The 18617-nt window shown below is 35.3% G+C and overlaps 1 long non-coding RNA gene across 1 annotated transcript in view; it reads right to left on the reverse strand.

Annotated features, from left to right (window-relative positions):
* Window positions 1-10061: 10061 nt before the first annotated feature.
* Window positions 10062-18617, reverse strand: part of LOC111769031 (uncharacterized) — a 29839-nt gene continuing 21283 nt past the window's right edge. The window contains exon 3 of the long non-coding RNA XR_002801744.2: window positions 10062-10493. This is a non-coding gene — a long non-coding RNA (uncharacterized lncRNA). The remainder of the gene's footprint in view (window positions 10494-18617) is intronic.

Genomic DNA, 18617 nt, shown 5'->3' on the forward strand with positions numbered 1-18617 from the left:
GGACATTCTAAATTGAGGGAAGAATGCATTGAAAAGCATGCATTGTGTAATAGGCATTTGTGTACGTCTTCCATTTCATATTTGCATGTATCGTAAATTTCAAATAATGTTTATTATGTACCTATATGCCCTGAGTGGTACACATGTGTTAGTTTTTAACATCTTTTTCTGAAAAGGACTTTGGACAAGAATGTAGAAAAAACTGTGTTTTAACCTCTGTTCTAGAATTTCAAATCTCTGTGACCACTTAAATGCTCTCTGAGCCTTAGTTTCCTTGCTGGTAAAATGAAAAGGATAATCCTCCATCCTGGAATGCTGGGAGTCTCAAGGAGATCGTGGATGTGAAAGATGAGTGTAGGCCATAAAGCACAAGAGAAACATTTTCTTTCCCTCATACAGCTTAGTTTAGCTTAATAATTCCAATCGTTTTCCCATACCTTAAGGCCCAGATTTCTTAATATTGGATTTCCTTTCTTGACTCAGCTAACTTAGTGGGGCTGTTCAGCTCAGCTTTCTTTTGATGAGACCTAATTCTTCACTAATCCTAATACTTGCGCTGGTATATTGCTGAGATTTTGATTGGATTTGCATTAATCTGTGGATCAATTTGGGGACAAATGACATCTTAATATGAAGTCTTTCAATCCACAAACATGCTATATTCCTTCAGCAATTTAGGTCTTTAAAAAATTCTCTCAATTATGTATGATAATTTTCTTTATAGAGATCTTATACATCTTTCCTAGCATTTAATGATTTCTTATGCTATTGTAGATGGTATCATTTAAAAAATTTCATTTTTCTAGTTGCTTTTTGCTGATTTATAGAAGTATAACTGATTTTTATATATTTACCTTGTATCCATTATTCTTTTTAGAATTACTTACTAATTCCAATAGTTTATCTGTAGATTATTTTGTATTTTCTGCATATACTATTATGTCATCTGCAAATAATGCTAATTTTCTTTCTTTCTTTCTAAATGTTATACCTTTTATTTTTCTTGCGTTACTGAATTTACTAGGACCCCAACACAATGTTGAATGGTAGTAATAGAGGACGCTCCTATTTCAGTCCAAATGTCAGAGACAAAGTTTTCAAGATATCACGGTTAATTATCATACTTGCTGTAAGTTTTTTATAGTTGCCCCTTATCAGTTTAAGAAAGTTCCCTCCTATTTCTGGTTTGCTAAGAATTTTTAACATGGACTGGTATCGAATTTTATCAAATGCTATTTCTGAACCTGTTGAAATGATCATATGATTTTTCTTCTAATTATTTCATTAATGTGGTGATTTAAAATAAATGATTTTCAAATGTTAAACCAACCTAGGATTACTGGAATAAACCCAGTTTGGTCATGGTGTAGTATCCTTTTTAAACAATGCTGGATTTGGTCTGCTAATATTTTTTTTTAGGATTTTTGCATCTATATTCCTGAGAAAGAAAGAGAGCGGGGGAGAGAGGGAGAAAGAGAAATTGCCCTGTAATTTTATTTGTTATAGTATTTTTATTAAGTTTTGGCATCAAGGTTATACTGGCTTCATGAAATGAATTGAGAGATTTTCCCTCTTTCTCTTTTCTCTGGAGGAGTTTGTATAATTGTTGGTTTATTTCTTCCTTAAAAGTTTGGTAGAAGCCATCTGGGCCTGGAGCTCTAAATTACAGATTCGGTTTCTTTAATAAATGTGAAATAATTCAGATTTTCAGTTTCCTCCTGGTCAGTTGAATTTTTCTAGAACTCTGTACACTTCATCTAAATTTGTATATGTATTGGCATAAACATTTTACAGTATCTTTTAATTATTATTTTTACATCTGCAATGTTGTCCTGATATTATTAGTACCTTTTCTTTTTTTTCTTTGATCAGTCTTACTTTCTATAGTTTTAACTACTTTTCCTTTTCCAGTTTCTTGAAGTTGATACTTAACTCTTTTATTTTTAATCTTCATTCTTCTTTAATATATGTATTATGATTCTAAATTTCCCTGAGAGCATAGCTTTAGCTGCATCTCACAAATTCTGATATGTAGTATTTTCATTATCATTCAACTCAAATATTTTCTAATATTCAAAGTGACTTTTTTCTTTGACCCCTCCTTGCATATTTAGAATTTTATTGTTCAATTTCTAATCTTTGTGAATTTTTAGCATTGTTGTTGTTATTGATATCTAGTATTTTTCCACTATAGCTAGAGAAAACTCTTTGAATTATTTAATCTTTTGAAATTTCTTACGACTTGATTTGCAGCTTAGCATACGTCAATTTGGATAATGTTTCATGTGCACTAAAAAGAAAGCAGTTTGAGGGTGAAGAGTCCAGTTTATTAATTACGTTGTTCAAATCTTCTATATTCATACCTTTTTGTGTCTGCTTATTCCATCATTTATTGAGAGAGGTGTGTTAAAATCTTTCATCATGATTGCAGGTTTATCTATATCTTGTTTTAATCCTGTTCATTTTTGCTTTATATATTTTGAGGCAGTGTCATTACATGCCTAGAAAGTCAGAATTTCTCATCTTTTTGTTAGGTTGAAACTTTTGCCATTATGAAATGCATAAGTCTACCAGTGTCTTATTTTCTGGCTTTGTTTGTCTGAAAATGGCTTCATTTTTGGAACGTGTCCTCACTGAGTGTAGAATTCTAGATTGACAGTTACGTTATTTCAATGCCTTGAAAACATAATTCCTTCGTGCTTTGGTTTCATTGCTTCTTTTGAGGAAACAATTGTCCTATTCTTGCTTCTTTGAAAGTAGTGTTTCTTTTTTTCTCTCTGCCTTTAAGATTTTTCTCCTTAACTTTGGTTGTTAGTTGTTTCACTATTATGTGCTGAGCAGTGGTTGCCTTTGCAGCTGCTCAGTGTAGGGTTTACCATGCTTCTTTAAAATGTGCTTGATATTCAGCAGTTTGGGAAGTTCTCAGCCATTATCTCTCCAAATATTGCCTCCTCCCTAGTCTCTCTCTGCACTCTCATCTACAAATATATCTCATATGCCTTTCATACTCCTTTATGCTCTTTCCTGTATTTTCCACTCTTTTATCTTTTCATGCTTGCCTGATGTTCTTTTGAATTGTATTCCACTTCAAAAATTCTATCTTAAACTGTGTCTAACCTGCTGTTATACCCAGTTATTATATTTTTCATATCTAGACTTTTTATTTGATTTTTTAATAGTTTTCAATTCCCTTTGAAATTCTCCATCTTGCCTTTTAATTCCTTGGACATATGAAACATAGTTATTTTTAAGCCTATGTCTGATAACTCCATTATCTATATCCCCTGTGTATTTGTTTCTAGTATCGGCTTTTTCTTTTCTTTTCTTTTCTTTTTTAGTCGTATCATACCTTCTCATTTCCCTCATTATTATTTTTAGAATATTTTGAGGTTTTGGATCATAGCGTCTTTCTCTAGAGACGATTTCCTTTGATTTCTAGTAAAAAGCTAGGTTAGGCTACTACCAATCTTAGATCATCTTAATCCAATTAGGAAATGAATTTATTCAAAGCTGGGTTTTGAGGGTAAGGCTCATGGTAAAGGATGATCTATTTCCAGATTATCTTTACTCTTAGAACATAGACATTCTGGTTCACCCACCAAAGCCTGGATTAGTGCCAAGACATTGCCTCTTCAGTGGGCTCTGAGAGCCCTGAAAGCTTTGCACTGCTTCTCAGGCTCTTTGCCACTGCCTTTAGAATTGGCAAAAAACTTGAGGGGAAAAACCAGACAGACACTGGACTCAGCTCTCTAGGTTTCTTCTTTCCCTAGATATTGGACCTATAAATCTCTACTTTCTTGAGGGCTTTTACAAATGTTTTGAAATATTTAAAAAATATATTTTGTCTTTCTTAATCAATTGTTCTCAGCAGGAAGGTTTGTCCTGAACAACCTAGACTGCCATTGCAGACAGTGTAAATGCCCATGATCTCTTGACAATTTCATTGTGATAGCCTCTTAACTGTTCTTCCAGCTTCCACCTCTGACTGCCTTCTGTCTATTCACAACGTAGCAATCAGAGTGACCCTTTTAAACGTATGTCATATCACGTCATTCTTTTACTCAGAATCTTTTGATGATTTCCTATTTCACTAAAAGAAAACACCAAAGACTCTTGATGCTCTATAAGGCCTCACACGATCTGACAGTGGCCCAGGGGTTCACCGCTTCAGATCTTGGGCATGGACATGGCACCGTTCATCAGGCCATGTTGAGGTGGTGTTCCACATGCCACAACTAGAAGGACCCACAACTAAAAAAAATATATACAACTATATACTTGGGGAATTTGGGGAGAAAAAGCAGAAAAAAAAGAAGAAGAAGATTGGCAACAGTTGTTAGCTCAGGTGCCAATCTTTAAAAAAGAAAAAAAAATGACATTACACATGACAATAAAAGGAGTAATCCTTCAAAAAGACATAACAATCATGAACTTGTGTGCACCCAGCATCATAGCCTCAAAATATTTCAAGCAAAACGACAGATTATAAGTAAAAATTGACAAATCCACATTCTTAGAGTGATATTTTAAAACATTTTTTAAAGAAATTTACAGATCAAGCGGATAAAAATTAACAATAATATAAAAGATTTGATGCCAAAAATAATGAATTGATCTAATAGAGATGTAGAAGACAGGGCATCCACAAAATAACATTCAAGGGCACTGAACATTTATAAAAATTATCCATATACTAGGTCACAGAGCAAATCTCAAGAAAAAATCATAAAATAGATATCTAACATATCTCTGACCAAAATGCAATTAAGTTAGAAAGCAAAAAAAAATAATTTTTTAAAATGTGTATTCAAAAACTTTAAAATATATCCATAAATATTTTTACTTAAGGTATAAATCACTTGTGAATTTCAAAATAATTTGAAACCAGAATTTCTGAAAATACGTTCCAGAAACTAGAAGAAGAACAGCAGAGTATATCTAATGAAGGTACAATGGAAGAAATACCAGTAATACAAACAGACATTAATGAAATAAAAACAAAAATGTCAATGAGAATTGACAAAACCAAAACCTGATTCCTAGCAAGACAGATAAGCAGAGGAAAAAGAGAGAGAGAAAGAGAGAACGTGACAGTGAACAGTTGTATAGAGTAGTTTTCCAAATCTTGAATGAATAAGTAGCTTCTGTTTTATACAAACTATTTCAAAGAATAGAAAAAGAGGAAAAGCTGCCTTTATCAGTTGGGGTTCAGTCAGGAAATAGAAACCATGCAGCAGGAAAGTTAATATAAAGAGTTATTAACTGTTTACAGGAAATTAACTACTAAAGGGAAAAACTTTAAAGAATACCCTAGAGCTGAGGGAGAGTACTCAAGGAAAGAACAAACTTGGAAAGGTGAGAGAGCAGGAACCTTCCCCAGGACTTGGGTTCAGACCTCATGGGAAAACTGTCATTACAGCCCACCGGGCGGAGGACAGGTTTGCTGGGTTGATCCAGGACAGAACTGACTCACAGCTGGTGGACCGAGGCTATCCATGAGCTTAGGGGGTGGGGTGCTCATGACCCTCCCTGGGAAGCTTCCCATGAAGGGTGCTTCTGAACTCTCTGGGAAGCTGGCCAGCGTGCCTGGGAACTCAGAGGAACCTGCCCCCTGGGGCAGCTGCTGCATTGCTGGAAGCCGCCTTCATGTCAGGGGGAAAGGGTGTCTGAAATTGACTGGGTGTGAGCTCCGCTGGGTGTACAGGAGTACCCACTGAACAGCACCGTAGCAAGAAGGAAGAAGAGCACACCAAGAAGGAAAGACGCTTAGGACTGCTCATTGCCACATTGTCTTACCAAAGAACTGAAAATGAACTTGCAACAGTAGCAGAATAGATAAATAAAATATGATGTATTAATAAAACAGTCAATATAGAGTTACAATAAACTGGTCCTACATGTATCAACATAGATATATCTCAAAATATGATTTTCAGTGAAAAATTACAGAAGTATCGTACATATTATACAATTTATAATAACTTAAACATATGCAAAACCATACAAATGTATTTAGTGATAATATATGTGGGAATATTTCAAATTCAGGATGTTGGTAACCTTTGGGAAAAGTAAGAAAAGAATAGGATTGGGAAGAGGCCTACAGGAGAATTTAATTATTTCAGTAATATTTTATTACTTCTTAAAAGATCCTATAAAAATAGAAAATACTGCCCGAATAGACTTGAGTGTTGTGTACCCATGTTTTTATATTATTAGTCTTTATAATTTTCTATATGTCATATTTTATAATAAAATATTTTTTTACAAGAAGGAATGGGTGGAATGTCCATCATTTGTCTCCCGCAGAAGATGTTTTATCAGTATTCATGAGCACTATTGTTTCAAGAAAGTCATTCCTATAGGGATGACTGTGCTCTGAGAGTTCCCCAGCCTGTGTTCTGGAGGATTCTAATAGATATTCAATAAGAAAAAAAAGCCTCCATGGTTGAATAAGTTGACTCTTGACTGGTCACAATACATATTGGCATATTCTGAAGAACAAGGGGAGCAATTTTTTTAAATCTGTTTAACCCAAACTTTTCTGACCCCAGATTTTTTTCAATATAATATTCATTGATATTTTACTGAACCCTATTCTGTGTAGCACAGATTAGATAAGTGCTGATTTGCTCAAATAAACCATGGTTATGAAATGCATAATTAGTTCAATAAATTTATGAAACAGAATTATGCTATTAAAGAAATCATCCCTTTGTTTAAGCTGAGTCTGATTTCTCAAATGATAGACACAGTTCTCCCAGTGTTTGTCTTTACAGTCATACCTTATCAACCCATTTGCGATACCTTAGTTCAAGGCTTGATTTTCAAGTGAAGAATCATTTGTAGCAGAAAATATTACAAAAGAAAAGTGATGTGACCTATATGTCCATTCCAATCCCACCAATTTTCCTGATTCTACACCAGCTCAATCAGTTGTAACACCCTTTAATTATCCACTAAAATAGTCGTTTTCCAGTTCAAAGCATTCAAAACCTACAAAAGCTTATGTTTGGGGCAGTGATTGACAGTACTCTTTTGGGGGTGGGGCCCAGAGAAATGCAGCTAATTCTTCACTAACTATTTCTTCTTATGGATGTCCTCGTAATTGAAAAGCACGAACTTAGATTTTGTAAATACCACTTGTCTAGTCAGGATATTTGATTCTTAAATGAATCAAGGAATTCAAAAAGCAATCTAAATGGAAATATACCATCAGGCTACTGGTACCATTGGTGTAATTTGCTGACCTCAATATTTGTCAGTTTTTCTATAAACACATAGATTCCAGTGTAATCTTAATTTGTAAATTGTAAAAAAGGCTTGCCTGGGTGACTTATTCAAGAGTTGAAAATTGGCACTATATATAAACATTGAAAAAGGATTATCTATTCTCCTTTAAAGTTCTTTCTTTCATATAAGGAGTTGACTCTCTTTTTATGGTGTCACAAAAATTTTCATTCATTCATTTTTTTTTTTTTAATGTGCCGGGTACTGAATAGTTTTAAGCCACTGTTGGCCAATTCAACTCCTCTATAAAAATGACCAGTGAGATTATAGACAAAAAAGTTGTATGACCTTGGAATGGTGTTCTCCCTTCATTCAGTGAGTATTTATTAAGCACCTACTGTGTGCCAGACATTGTCTAGGCACTGATTATAACAGAAGTGAACAAGAAAGCCCAAGTCTTTGACCAATCTAGTGATTGAGAGACTTAGACAAGTAACTACAATTAAGTATGATTAGTGTGACTATAATGGAAATACAGGTTGATCTTTGAGAAGCTAACTGGCCCTTATTTATTTGCTTATTTATTTAATATTTTTTAGTACCTGATTCGTGCTAGGCATTGTTCTAGGAGCTGGAGGTACAGCAAGAAACAAATCAAAGTATCTGTTCTCATGGGACATCTGTTCTTACGGAGGTCAAGCCTGCAACACTGGTCTTTATCAGCACCATACGCCAAACCAGTATTTTCCAAACACGTACCAGTAGTGAAATATGAAATTATGTAGATGGTGCACAGACTAATACAATAATCGTTATGCATTTATATTTATGATTATTTATTCACAGCTCATGATACAGGCTTTCCATTTGTGGTATTATAGATAATTATCTCTTTCTAATTGACCTTAGTTAATTTTAAAAAGCTGAATTGTCAAAGGAAAGTATTGAGTAAATAAGTACAGATTGTACGTAGACTTGGCAAAAATATTATGATGATGCATGTATTACCAAAAAAAAATGGGAAACACAGCTTTCACCCGAAATAAGATATCCAGATGTCAATGGTGTCACTCCATTGCTCAAATTCTCAAGATACACTTTTCATTATTTTAAACTTTTTATGGCTATATGAAAAACAATTCTGGGAGGTGGGGAGAGCAGATGTAAAACATTCTGTATTTCACTCTTCTGTAAACTGCTTGAAAGTAAGGAAAGTCTCATTCATAGTTGTCCTGCATTTAGTAGATACTAAATAAATACTAAGTGAAGGGATGAAAAAATTAATTAATGAAACGGGAAATAGTCTATCGCATCATTCAAACGACAGTGAATGCTCTGGCCTGACTGATTGTAATTAGCCGTAGGGCATAAGAGGGAACAGTCTCTGTGAACCAGTCTACAAGACCAATTTAGGACTCTGCCCTGAAGATTCGAGAACCGCCTTTCTAATAGAAGGAACATAAAAGAGATTAACCTTTCTGCTATGTAACTACAGACCCATTGGTACAGCTTGCCTTGTATCACTGCCATTGAAGAACAGAGATAATGAAAAACCCTCACCAAGTTATACGTATTTTTTTAGAGGACTGATTAAATTAAGACTCCATTAAGCAATCTTTTACCATCACCAGGGTCTCTGTATTATGCTAACAATCCAAAGAGAACCCATAGAAACTGCAAATTATGGAGAGAGTTCTCTTTGAACCTATAGAAACTACAAAAGGGGGAAAAGAGGAAGCAACTTTTGAAAAGTGACATCCTGACAATTTTGTGTAGGAGAAAAAACAATAAAATGCTAAAATATGGCTACCTTCTGTATTTTCTGCATCTTAGAATAAACTTTTTTATGCCTTATTTCAAAATGTTAATTCCTGCCATTTTAGCTACTTGAGGAAACAGTTTCTATTTTAAAACTTTGAAGAATTGAAAGATCATTAAATTTTTTGCTAATAGAAAATCTTAAGAAATAGTTTAATTTCAAAGAACCAAGGATTCAATTATGATGAATAGCCCACATTTTTGCTTTTTGCTGTGACAGTTTAAGTTATCATTCTACAGTAGGCAGCCTCTCACAATCACATCAGTTCAACCAGGAATTAGTCTCTTTTCCTTTCCAACCTGTGCGTGTCTCACAGTTACCAATACACAAATGGAGTTAATATCCTGGTCTTGTTGATGTCATTCTTGGGTTTTCTTGTCAACTGGCATGAGAAATTTCGTCATGAGGCATGTTGTTAGATGCCCTCTGCCAAGTTCTCTTGCCTCATTAGACCAATTTCATAAGCCTTTCTGAATCTATTTGGTAGAAATGGGATCCAGACATCCATGTCTGAAATGGAATTCTCCAAGCAGTTGTACCTCAAACAGTGGTCATCTCTTTGCTTTCTCTTTGTAAGCTATCGTATGAGTTGTGTAGGATAGGATGAAGATGAGCTGCTCAACTTTTAAACTTACCATTCTGCAAGGAACACGCATATAGTCTCCTCAATTTGAACAATTGCTGGGAGCAAGATTCAGTCCCAGATCCTGCCAAAGTTCACTGTAAATAGCTTGACAGGAGGGGAAAATGGCTTTCTTCCCTTGCTAATACATCTTCAATATACACTGTGTCTAGATCCACTTACAAGTAGTTGCTATGTCAGTCCTTTGACTGCCCTTGCAAATCAATCAAAGGATCTACCATTTCTCTACGAGAAAACAAATGATTTCTTAGTGCTGACTGACACTTCCATGATAAAAGATCCTTTAGGAGCACGCATTTTGTAAATCAAAACTATGCTAAATACAACACACAGAGTGTGCTTTCTTTCCAATGATCAAATAAGCAAAGATTATTTATTCATTTGTTTATTTGCATATTTACACTCATATTTTTGTTTAGGGGCATGTCAAATAAGAGATTAGAACGCAATTTTCACACAAAAGCCCCAAAGAAACATGACGTTATTCTGTGGAAGTTATTTGATTGTTCTTCATAGTCTTTTCCTTTCAACTGGCATTTGGAGAACTAGCCACACAAGCTGCTCCATACCTTCCTGCGTGATACCATTTCTTCCTGTTCTCCTTATCTGTACCTGCGAGGATGCACAGCTTTCTCTTTTTTCTTTCTTGTGGGTTTGTGCAGTTTCTTGATGTTTGTGACAGGCCACGATAGGGGAAGCTTTTATCACCGTGGGGTTTGGAGGCCTCAGTAAATTGAAAATTGCAAATGAAATCCACTGGGCTTGAATTCATCAGCTATTATGTCAGATGACCTTTGGCAGCTGCTGATAAAAATGAGAGAATGTTAGCTCTGATCCAATTTTCAGCACTAACCATTCCTTTTCAAATCCATTCACAGTCAGGCAGCAGACACATGGGAAGTGAAAATGATAGGGTTTCAAGAGAACAGCATTGTGTTGCAGATTAAGAGTTTCTCCCCCTATTTCTAGAGGTCGGCCCCCAGGCCCCTGTCTGGTATCTACCTATTGTCCAATCAGTTTCAATATCTGCTTCAGAGGACATGTTAGCCATCCTTACAGATAAGTGCTTACAGGAGAGAATGTTGGACTTAATAGTTTTGCTTAGGAGGCATCAAGGGTCGCAGTGTAGCAATATTGACTGGCACATGTTAGTTTAATCTGACATTCTAAGGAATGTGACACTAGATTCTTTCAGAGTTGTTGATCTCTAGGTGATTTTTGTTACCAGCTCTGGTTTTATAAAATTTATTTTTGCACAACTATTTATATTCATGAGTCAGAGATATTCTAAAATATCTATCATAGCCAAGCAAAGGCAGCTTAAGGCTGTCTAAATAATGTATGGGTGGCAAAATTATGAAACTAGGAACCAAATGACTTGTGTTCATTCTGTTCTTACAATCTAGTTAAAGGTAAATGTTGTCAATAGTATTTCAGGAGCTAGATTACCCTGAAATAAATGAGTTCCTGCTGACTGGTAGATTCCCAGTAAATGTAATAGATTTTTATCATGCAGGGGAAAAAAATTAGACTCGTTATTTTCCACTGACGTAGCATAAACCAGCAAAATAACACTATGAATGGTTGAGTCATTAGTATGATTTCCCCAGTAGGAAACACAGAATCCTTCTGAAAATAAAGCAAACTGAAATTAATAATTTTTTCCCTTATTTGACTGTTTAGAAAAGAAAACAAAATGTCTCCTTCAATCTTTTGAAAATGCTGAGTTCATTGAGGAAACACTCCCAAACAAATGTGGGTCAAGAGGCATCAAAAATTGAAATGCGTGTATGATTACAAGTATTTTCCAAGAAATCTAACAAACTGAAAAATATTGAATCTGTATCAATCTAGGTTTCCTTGGCATGCAGATTTACTTTCAAGTTTGCCTTTGACATTCTACTGGTTACCATTATGTAGAAACAGGTGTTCATATGTTAACAGAGTTGCAAAAATACTTTTCATGGCATAGTAGTTGCATTCTTTCTGATACATAGTCCACAGCATTAAGGAACTATAAAGACCCTTAGATGGTTCTTCTAAATTTCAGTCTTTGTGGGGGAAGGGAAGAGTATGGTTCTATAAGCTTCCCTCCTAAGAAAAGCAAAATAAGTGCATATATATCTATAGGATGTATATTATCCATATAGTATATCTTACTTTAAAAAAAGTAATTATTTAAAGTTAGTATCTCATTGTTTTTTTCTCTCCCTTTTCCTAGTACTCTTAATCTCTTTTAAGAGAAGACAACTATGTGTTGTCCAATGAGCCTGTATAAGTAAAATGCCTAATGATGGTGTCCAAAAATACCCACATGCACATTAAAAGTCAATTATTATCAAAGAATATTTTAAAGGACTCAAAGTCAAGTGAGCAATGATTAAATCTAAAGTTAAGAGGGACCACCCAACCAAAAGAATCTATATTCAGTATATTTGGAGCTACTTTTGATTTCCCCAGATGATTCATTTTCTAGACTTTTTTGTAACCAATGAAGGCACACATTTTAGAGTCTCATAGATTTAGAAAGCCGTGATACGTGGTTTCCTGGCACTACATACCTCAGTCCATTTGGACCCCAGGGAAATGATGACCTGGCTGGCTCTGTAAAAACACCACTACAGCTTTGGGTGGTTTAGTCAAACCACCCTTCTGACAGAGCAGGCAACAGCTCTTACCAAAATGCTGAAGTCTGCACCTTCACAAGTTTATCAATGACTGCGGTCACATATCACTCAATTCATCCATATTCATGGAGCTGGACTTGTTTTGTTTCTCTGAGTTATCATTTCTTCAAAGTTCTACCTGCCTTTAGGTTTTGCAGTGGATACTGCCATTACTTTTAAAGAAGCAAGTGTTTTAATAATGAGCATGTTCTTAGGTGACTGCAGCTGTGACAGGCCCAAGCCATTCGGCTTGGACCCAGTCAGCTAACAGGTCCCTGCCAGAAGGAACAGCAGCACCCACACTTGGCTGGACCCTAGGGCCTGGCTTTCAGCTGCTGTGATCTGTGTGCTCAGATAGATGGAGCAATTAGATAGGCCTGTTAAGTCTTATGTCTTCATTATTGATTTATAGTATGAACTCAGCGTGATTATTGAACCAGACCAGCCAGTGAAACAATTGGGTCATTGATCTTTACATACACATGTATTTCCAATTTCTATTTGGAGAGGAAATACATGAATATACCATTATTTCTGGCATCTTCTCCAAGGGCTTGAACAGAGATTTGGATAATTCATTGTTTCCACCTCCTGACCTTTCATTGCTGTTCCTTCTATAGAAACACTATCCAACAGAACTTTCTGTTATGATGGAAATGTTCTACTCTATCCTGTCCAATACGGTAGCTACTAGTCACTTGTAGCTATTAAGCATTTGAAATGTGACTAGTGCGACCGAGGAGGTGTATTTTTATTTAATTTTAATTTAAATAGCCACTTGTGGCTACAGGCTACCATACTGAACAGTGCAGCAGCTTTGTAGCATACTAAACTTTTCTCCTCTCTCCATCAATAGCACTTGTCAAAATTCTACCTCTTTTTCAAGACCTTGTTTAAATACCACCTCGTTTATAAAGCCTTTATTCATTCTCCCACCTCAACATTCCCCCACCTCTCTCTGAATACATATCATTTTGTCCCCTTGATCATTTTTTGTCTTGGATTATAACTATCTGCTCTACTATACTAAAACTGCTTGAGGACAGGGACTGTGTCCAACCAGTGATATGTTACCTACAACAAATATTTGAGGAATTAAACTGAGTTGTAGGTTTTATAGAGGGAGAGGATATTATCTTTTTTAATATGTGCTAAGTAGAGAAGCACTGACACTTTGTCATCCTTCTTTCACGCCCTCTTCTTAAAATGAGTTTAGGAAAAGCCCTATTATCTCCCTCTTCTGATTATCTATTAGCACTGAGGCGGAAGTGTAAAGCAAAACTATTATATTTTCTCCTTTTGAGGGTAGGAAACTTGGGTACACTTCCTCATCTTTATAGACAACCACACAATGCTACACAAGGAGGAAGAACTCAGTGAATACTTTTTGAGTCAAGGAATAAATGAATGAGAATTATTATCCAAGTTTCGCATTATCTTTGCCTGAATCAAGGAGATGTTCTTATATGGGCTTCTAATGTTAGAAAAAATTATTTTAGAATATTTACTTAGGATTCTACTCAAAAATAAATTCTAAGAACTGTTCCATACCTTGATTGTGGTAGTAGTTACAAAACGGTATGTGTTTGTCAAAACTCAGAACTTGAGGGTGAATTTTACTACGTATAAATTTTTTAAAGGTGAGTAAAAATACCATGTACTTTAGAGTATGCTTATAATTTTTAAGTAGCTAGCATTTTAGCAGTAAATTAATGATATTTATATAATACTAATTGTATTCACTTGTGTGTCTCTGTGGTGTCATATGGCACCTAATTGACTTTTGGGAAATAGTAAGGTAATCTGAGACAATTGTGCTATGATTAAAAGAGTACTGGATGTGGAGTTAGAAGACTGTTTCAAAAACAAAATTCTTCCACTTGTTGATTAGAAATACTACTAATAATTACCACCTTATGTTATAATAGCTTATACTTATTGAATGCATGCTATATGCTGGGCACTATTCTCAGGACTCTGTTTAGGTTAATTCATTTAATTCTCCAACAACCCTATAAAGTCAGTATTATTATCCCGACTTTAAAGATGAGGAAACTAAGGCACAGGAAGATTAAGTAACTTTCCAAAGGTCACACAGTAATTAAAGTGGCACTTGGCCATAGTAGGTTCTCCATAATTTCTGGAACATCTGAATATTAGCATGGTAGAGTCGAGAGACAGGTTTAAGGAGCACAGGTTGGCTCTCACTACCTTACCATCTCTTAACTTGTATTCTCTTCAATGAAAGGAAGATAATACTGTTTTCTTCACATCTAGAAGGGAAGGCTGCTATGTGGGTCAAATGAGATAATAACATGAAAATGCGATGACCCATTTACTAATTGTGCTTGGTACTTGTACTTGGTGTTTTACCTTAAGGTTGGTGTACCTTTATTGTGTGAGGGAAAGTCATCAACCCCAAATATGCCTCATTTGCTGACTCCCATTTTCAAAGTCAATTAGTCATGACCACACTCGAAGAAATCCAGGGAATGGAAATAATAAAGATTTCAGCCTCCTGACACCTATTTATACAGCAAACTCTTTGGGCCAGTTTTCCTTTGTGAAAAATATGGGAAAGAGGAAAGGGAAGAGCAGATCTAAAGGGAAGAAACTAGAGATTGAAAGGAAAAGTGGAGAATCCCTCAGATTCACCGTGAAAAAATGCAATTAATTCAACCAAGAAGAACCATTCTAACACTGTCCTTTGCCCTCTGCCCTCTTCCATTCACCTCAGCTGGCTACTGCCAGGCTCACAAAATGCTGGCCACTGGATGGATGCCTAGAGTAAAACTTTTTAAAAGAATAATAAAATACTTATAAAATACTTCATATCAGAGCACTTTAAAATTGTTTCTCGTTCCTAGGAATATATACATGTAAAAGTGGGGTTTTTTAAAATGAGGTTAAATGATTCTACCTAGTCTTACTTTAGATATTTTATACCTATTCATTGCCTGTGAATAAATTACCTTAACAGGATCACATGTCCATGCACTTTTTTTAGTCTATAAATACCAAAATTATGTCCAAACAGATCTATAACTATAGATCAAACTTTACTAATCATTACCTTCCACCAACATATTGTGTTAATTTCCTTTTCATAATAGCAATCATTCAGATGAATAAGAGCCAGTGGCTTTAAGGAGTTCAGGTTAGGTGGAGACCTTAAAGAAATGAAATAGATTATAATAAAATATAAACTACTTACTTCATACTTCTGCACATGTCTTGTGAAAACAGCCTCCTGAGATATGCAATTTTTTTTAAGTGGAGTAAGGAGAGAAGATTTCAGAGTCAGAAGGAAATTGTTTTAGTCCATCTGGCCAAAGAATATTAAGTATGATTCAAAGCTAAAGCTGACACTGGCTTTTCCTTTTGACCGTGATTGATAATAATAATGGTAATACCTTCTATTTCCTTAAGTGTTTACCATGTGCAAATGTAATGCAAGATAAATAACTGTAGTGCTACAATAAGTAAACCCCCAAATCCCAGTTCTTGATAAACAGTATCTGACAGATATCAATAGAGAGTGATATGGCTTCAGTGGCTCTTCTTTGTGGTCTTCCAAGTGATGATTTATGGAAACACCTTCCTTCCATTCTACAACTTTGCCATCTCAGAGTCGCTCACTTCTAGCGGTGTGGGTGGAATAGAAAGGAATCTTACCTGCCCCAGCCTACAAGTGACATATCACTTCTCTTTATATTCCATTGTGAGACCTAGTCATACAACCTTACCTAGATTCTCGGGGAGCTGGGAAATATAGTTTAGCTCAATGCCAAGGAAAATTAAATGGATGGTGAACCCATAATGTTGTATCTGCCACAGCCAGGCACTGTATTTTACATGTATTAACTCATTTTATGTTTATAATAACTCTAGAAGGTAGATGTTATTATCCTCACAGAATATTATAACCTCTGCATGTTATTAACCTGCAGAAAGTTTAAGTAAGTTGCCCAAGACACACGGTTAGTGAATGGTGGAATCAAGATTCAAACACAGCCCATTTTTAATGGATAAAACCCCAAAATCTTATAAATGAACATGCAAAAAAATATATAAATGAACAAAGGACATGGAAAATGAAGAAACAGAGCTAATAACTTGGTTATGAGAAATGTTCAGGCTCAAAAATAATCAAAGAAATGGAAATTTAAGAGGAAAACTTTTTACCTGTGAAATTAACAACAGCAACAAAAGTTTAATGCTATACCCAATGCTGACAAGGGCATGGTGGAAAAAATATTGAAAGGAGATCACGAAAGTATTAATAGTAGTTGTTTTATGATGGTGGATTTATGGGTAATATTTCTCTCTGATTTACCTTTAAAATTATTTCATTTTATAAACACATCCTTGCATGAACATACACACAGACAGAGTGTATAAGTGGTAGTCCCAGTTTGGGCTATGGTAGCGCAAGACGTCTACAGTTAGCCCTCACTTCAAACAAGAACTCTGGCCATACAAGAGGACATAGTAGTTGAAAGAAGTAGGGAGGCATGCGTGTTTCTGGAAACTTCTGCCATCTCAAGACAAAAATGTCCTTATGTAATGGCTATGAAAGAATGAGACTGACTTAGTCCTGTGGCTTGTGGAATCTGTCATCATTTTATGGTCACTCGTGGAACTTGTGTCTCTTAAATTCACTTCTATAAAGAAATATTGGTTTTTGGCATTCATAAAGCTATCAGAACATTAGTGGAGAGAGAATATTATCACATAATAGAAAAGAAATTATCATTTGTTACCTAATAGTAATATTAGTCATACGCAAAGCAGTGTAAAAACTGTAAATGTAGAATAAAGTGGTTTAAAAAGATCAGAATCCTGAGAAATTTGACACAGGGATGTGGGGGCCCGGGGGGCAGGATAGGGGAAAGGACAGAAGGATGGAATGTGTCACAGTGCTTCTGTTTCTGGACATTTGGGGGAATCTATTTTCAATTCTATAACCAATTTAGACATGACTTTTAGCCAAAAAGGAAGACTCTAACTGCCTTCCTCCTCCATTGTGACAGCATGTCAGCAACACAGACCCAAGACACTTATAAAGACAAGCCATTTCTCATATTTTCTGTATTAGAAAGAACAAACTTTCACAAAAATCAATTGATAAAGACTTGCTCGTTTAAGCAAATATTAAGCTATTCCACAGCAGAGTCTGAACACAGTCCATAAACAGTAAAAAGTTCCAAAATAGGAGAATGACTAAAGCCAGTATAGGCCATCATAAGACCAGAAGAATATGGGGAAAGCAAAATAAAATTTAAAAAAGATCGAAAAGAGATCTCTATAACCTGGAAAAAGAAAAATCTAATTTGGATATTTCCCTGATCGAGGTACAGTGTAAGGTTTTAACTTTAAGGCCCATTTCACTAAATCTAAATGATGGGTTTGCCTTGCTAACTACATATAGTTCTCAAAAATAAGCTTGCAGGTTTGCATTAGTCAAAGAAACAGTTAGCAACAGTTATTTATGTAACATGGCCAGCATTTTTATATTTTAATGCATCATTTCCAAAAGTATAATTTATATAGTATCAATTCTGAGATATAGTAATAAAATATTATACAATCGAAGATCCTGTGCTCACTGAAACAAATTATAAAACGATTTATTTACGACAAAATGTGTCAGAGCCTTTAACTAGTACTTACTGTGGATCTGCAATGGGTGGGGGGAATAGGAAATACATTGTTCAGTGTTTCACAGGGGACCCTTTTTCTGCCATGAAACATGTCAAGGGACCAATGTCTTTTGGATCACACTTTAGATGCACCGATTTGGCACTGCTTCTCTCCACCAACAGAGGCCTTTCTCTTTGGTTGTGAAACGGAGGATAATGCAGTCATTAGGAATGTGGACTCTGGTGCCAGACTGAGGGCATTTAAACTCTGTGATTTGCTGTGGGCTCTTGATCAAGTTAGTTGACCTCTCCTTGCTTCTATTTCTTCATCTCTAAGGTGGGCATAATAGTATATCTAGCTAAGAGAAATTAGTTGTGAGCATTAGATAACTCGATACATTTAAAGTACCTAGAACATGTCCTAGCATTTGGCAAGCTCTCAATGCTGGCTCTTGGCTACTAAGGCAAGTAAGCAGTTGCACCAAGTAAATATCCTTCTTTATTAGAACAACTCCAAATCTATTTTAAGTTATGCTATGCAGGACATCTTTATTTTGCAGGGAAGTTTTCTCCCCAAGACTACAGATGATAAACCCATTTTCTAAAAGTCTAAAACT

Source organism: Equus caballus, chromosome 19 (assembly GCF_041296265.1).
Source record: "Equus caballus isolate H_3958 breed thoroughbred chromosome 19, TB-T2T, whole genome shotgun sequence".
In the NCBI taxonomy this organism is placed as follows: Eukaryota; Metazoa; Chordata; class Mammalia; order Perissodactyla; family Equidae; genus Equus; species Equus caballus.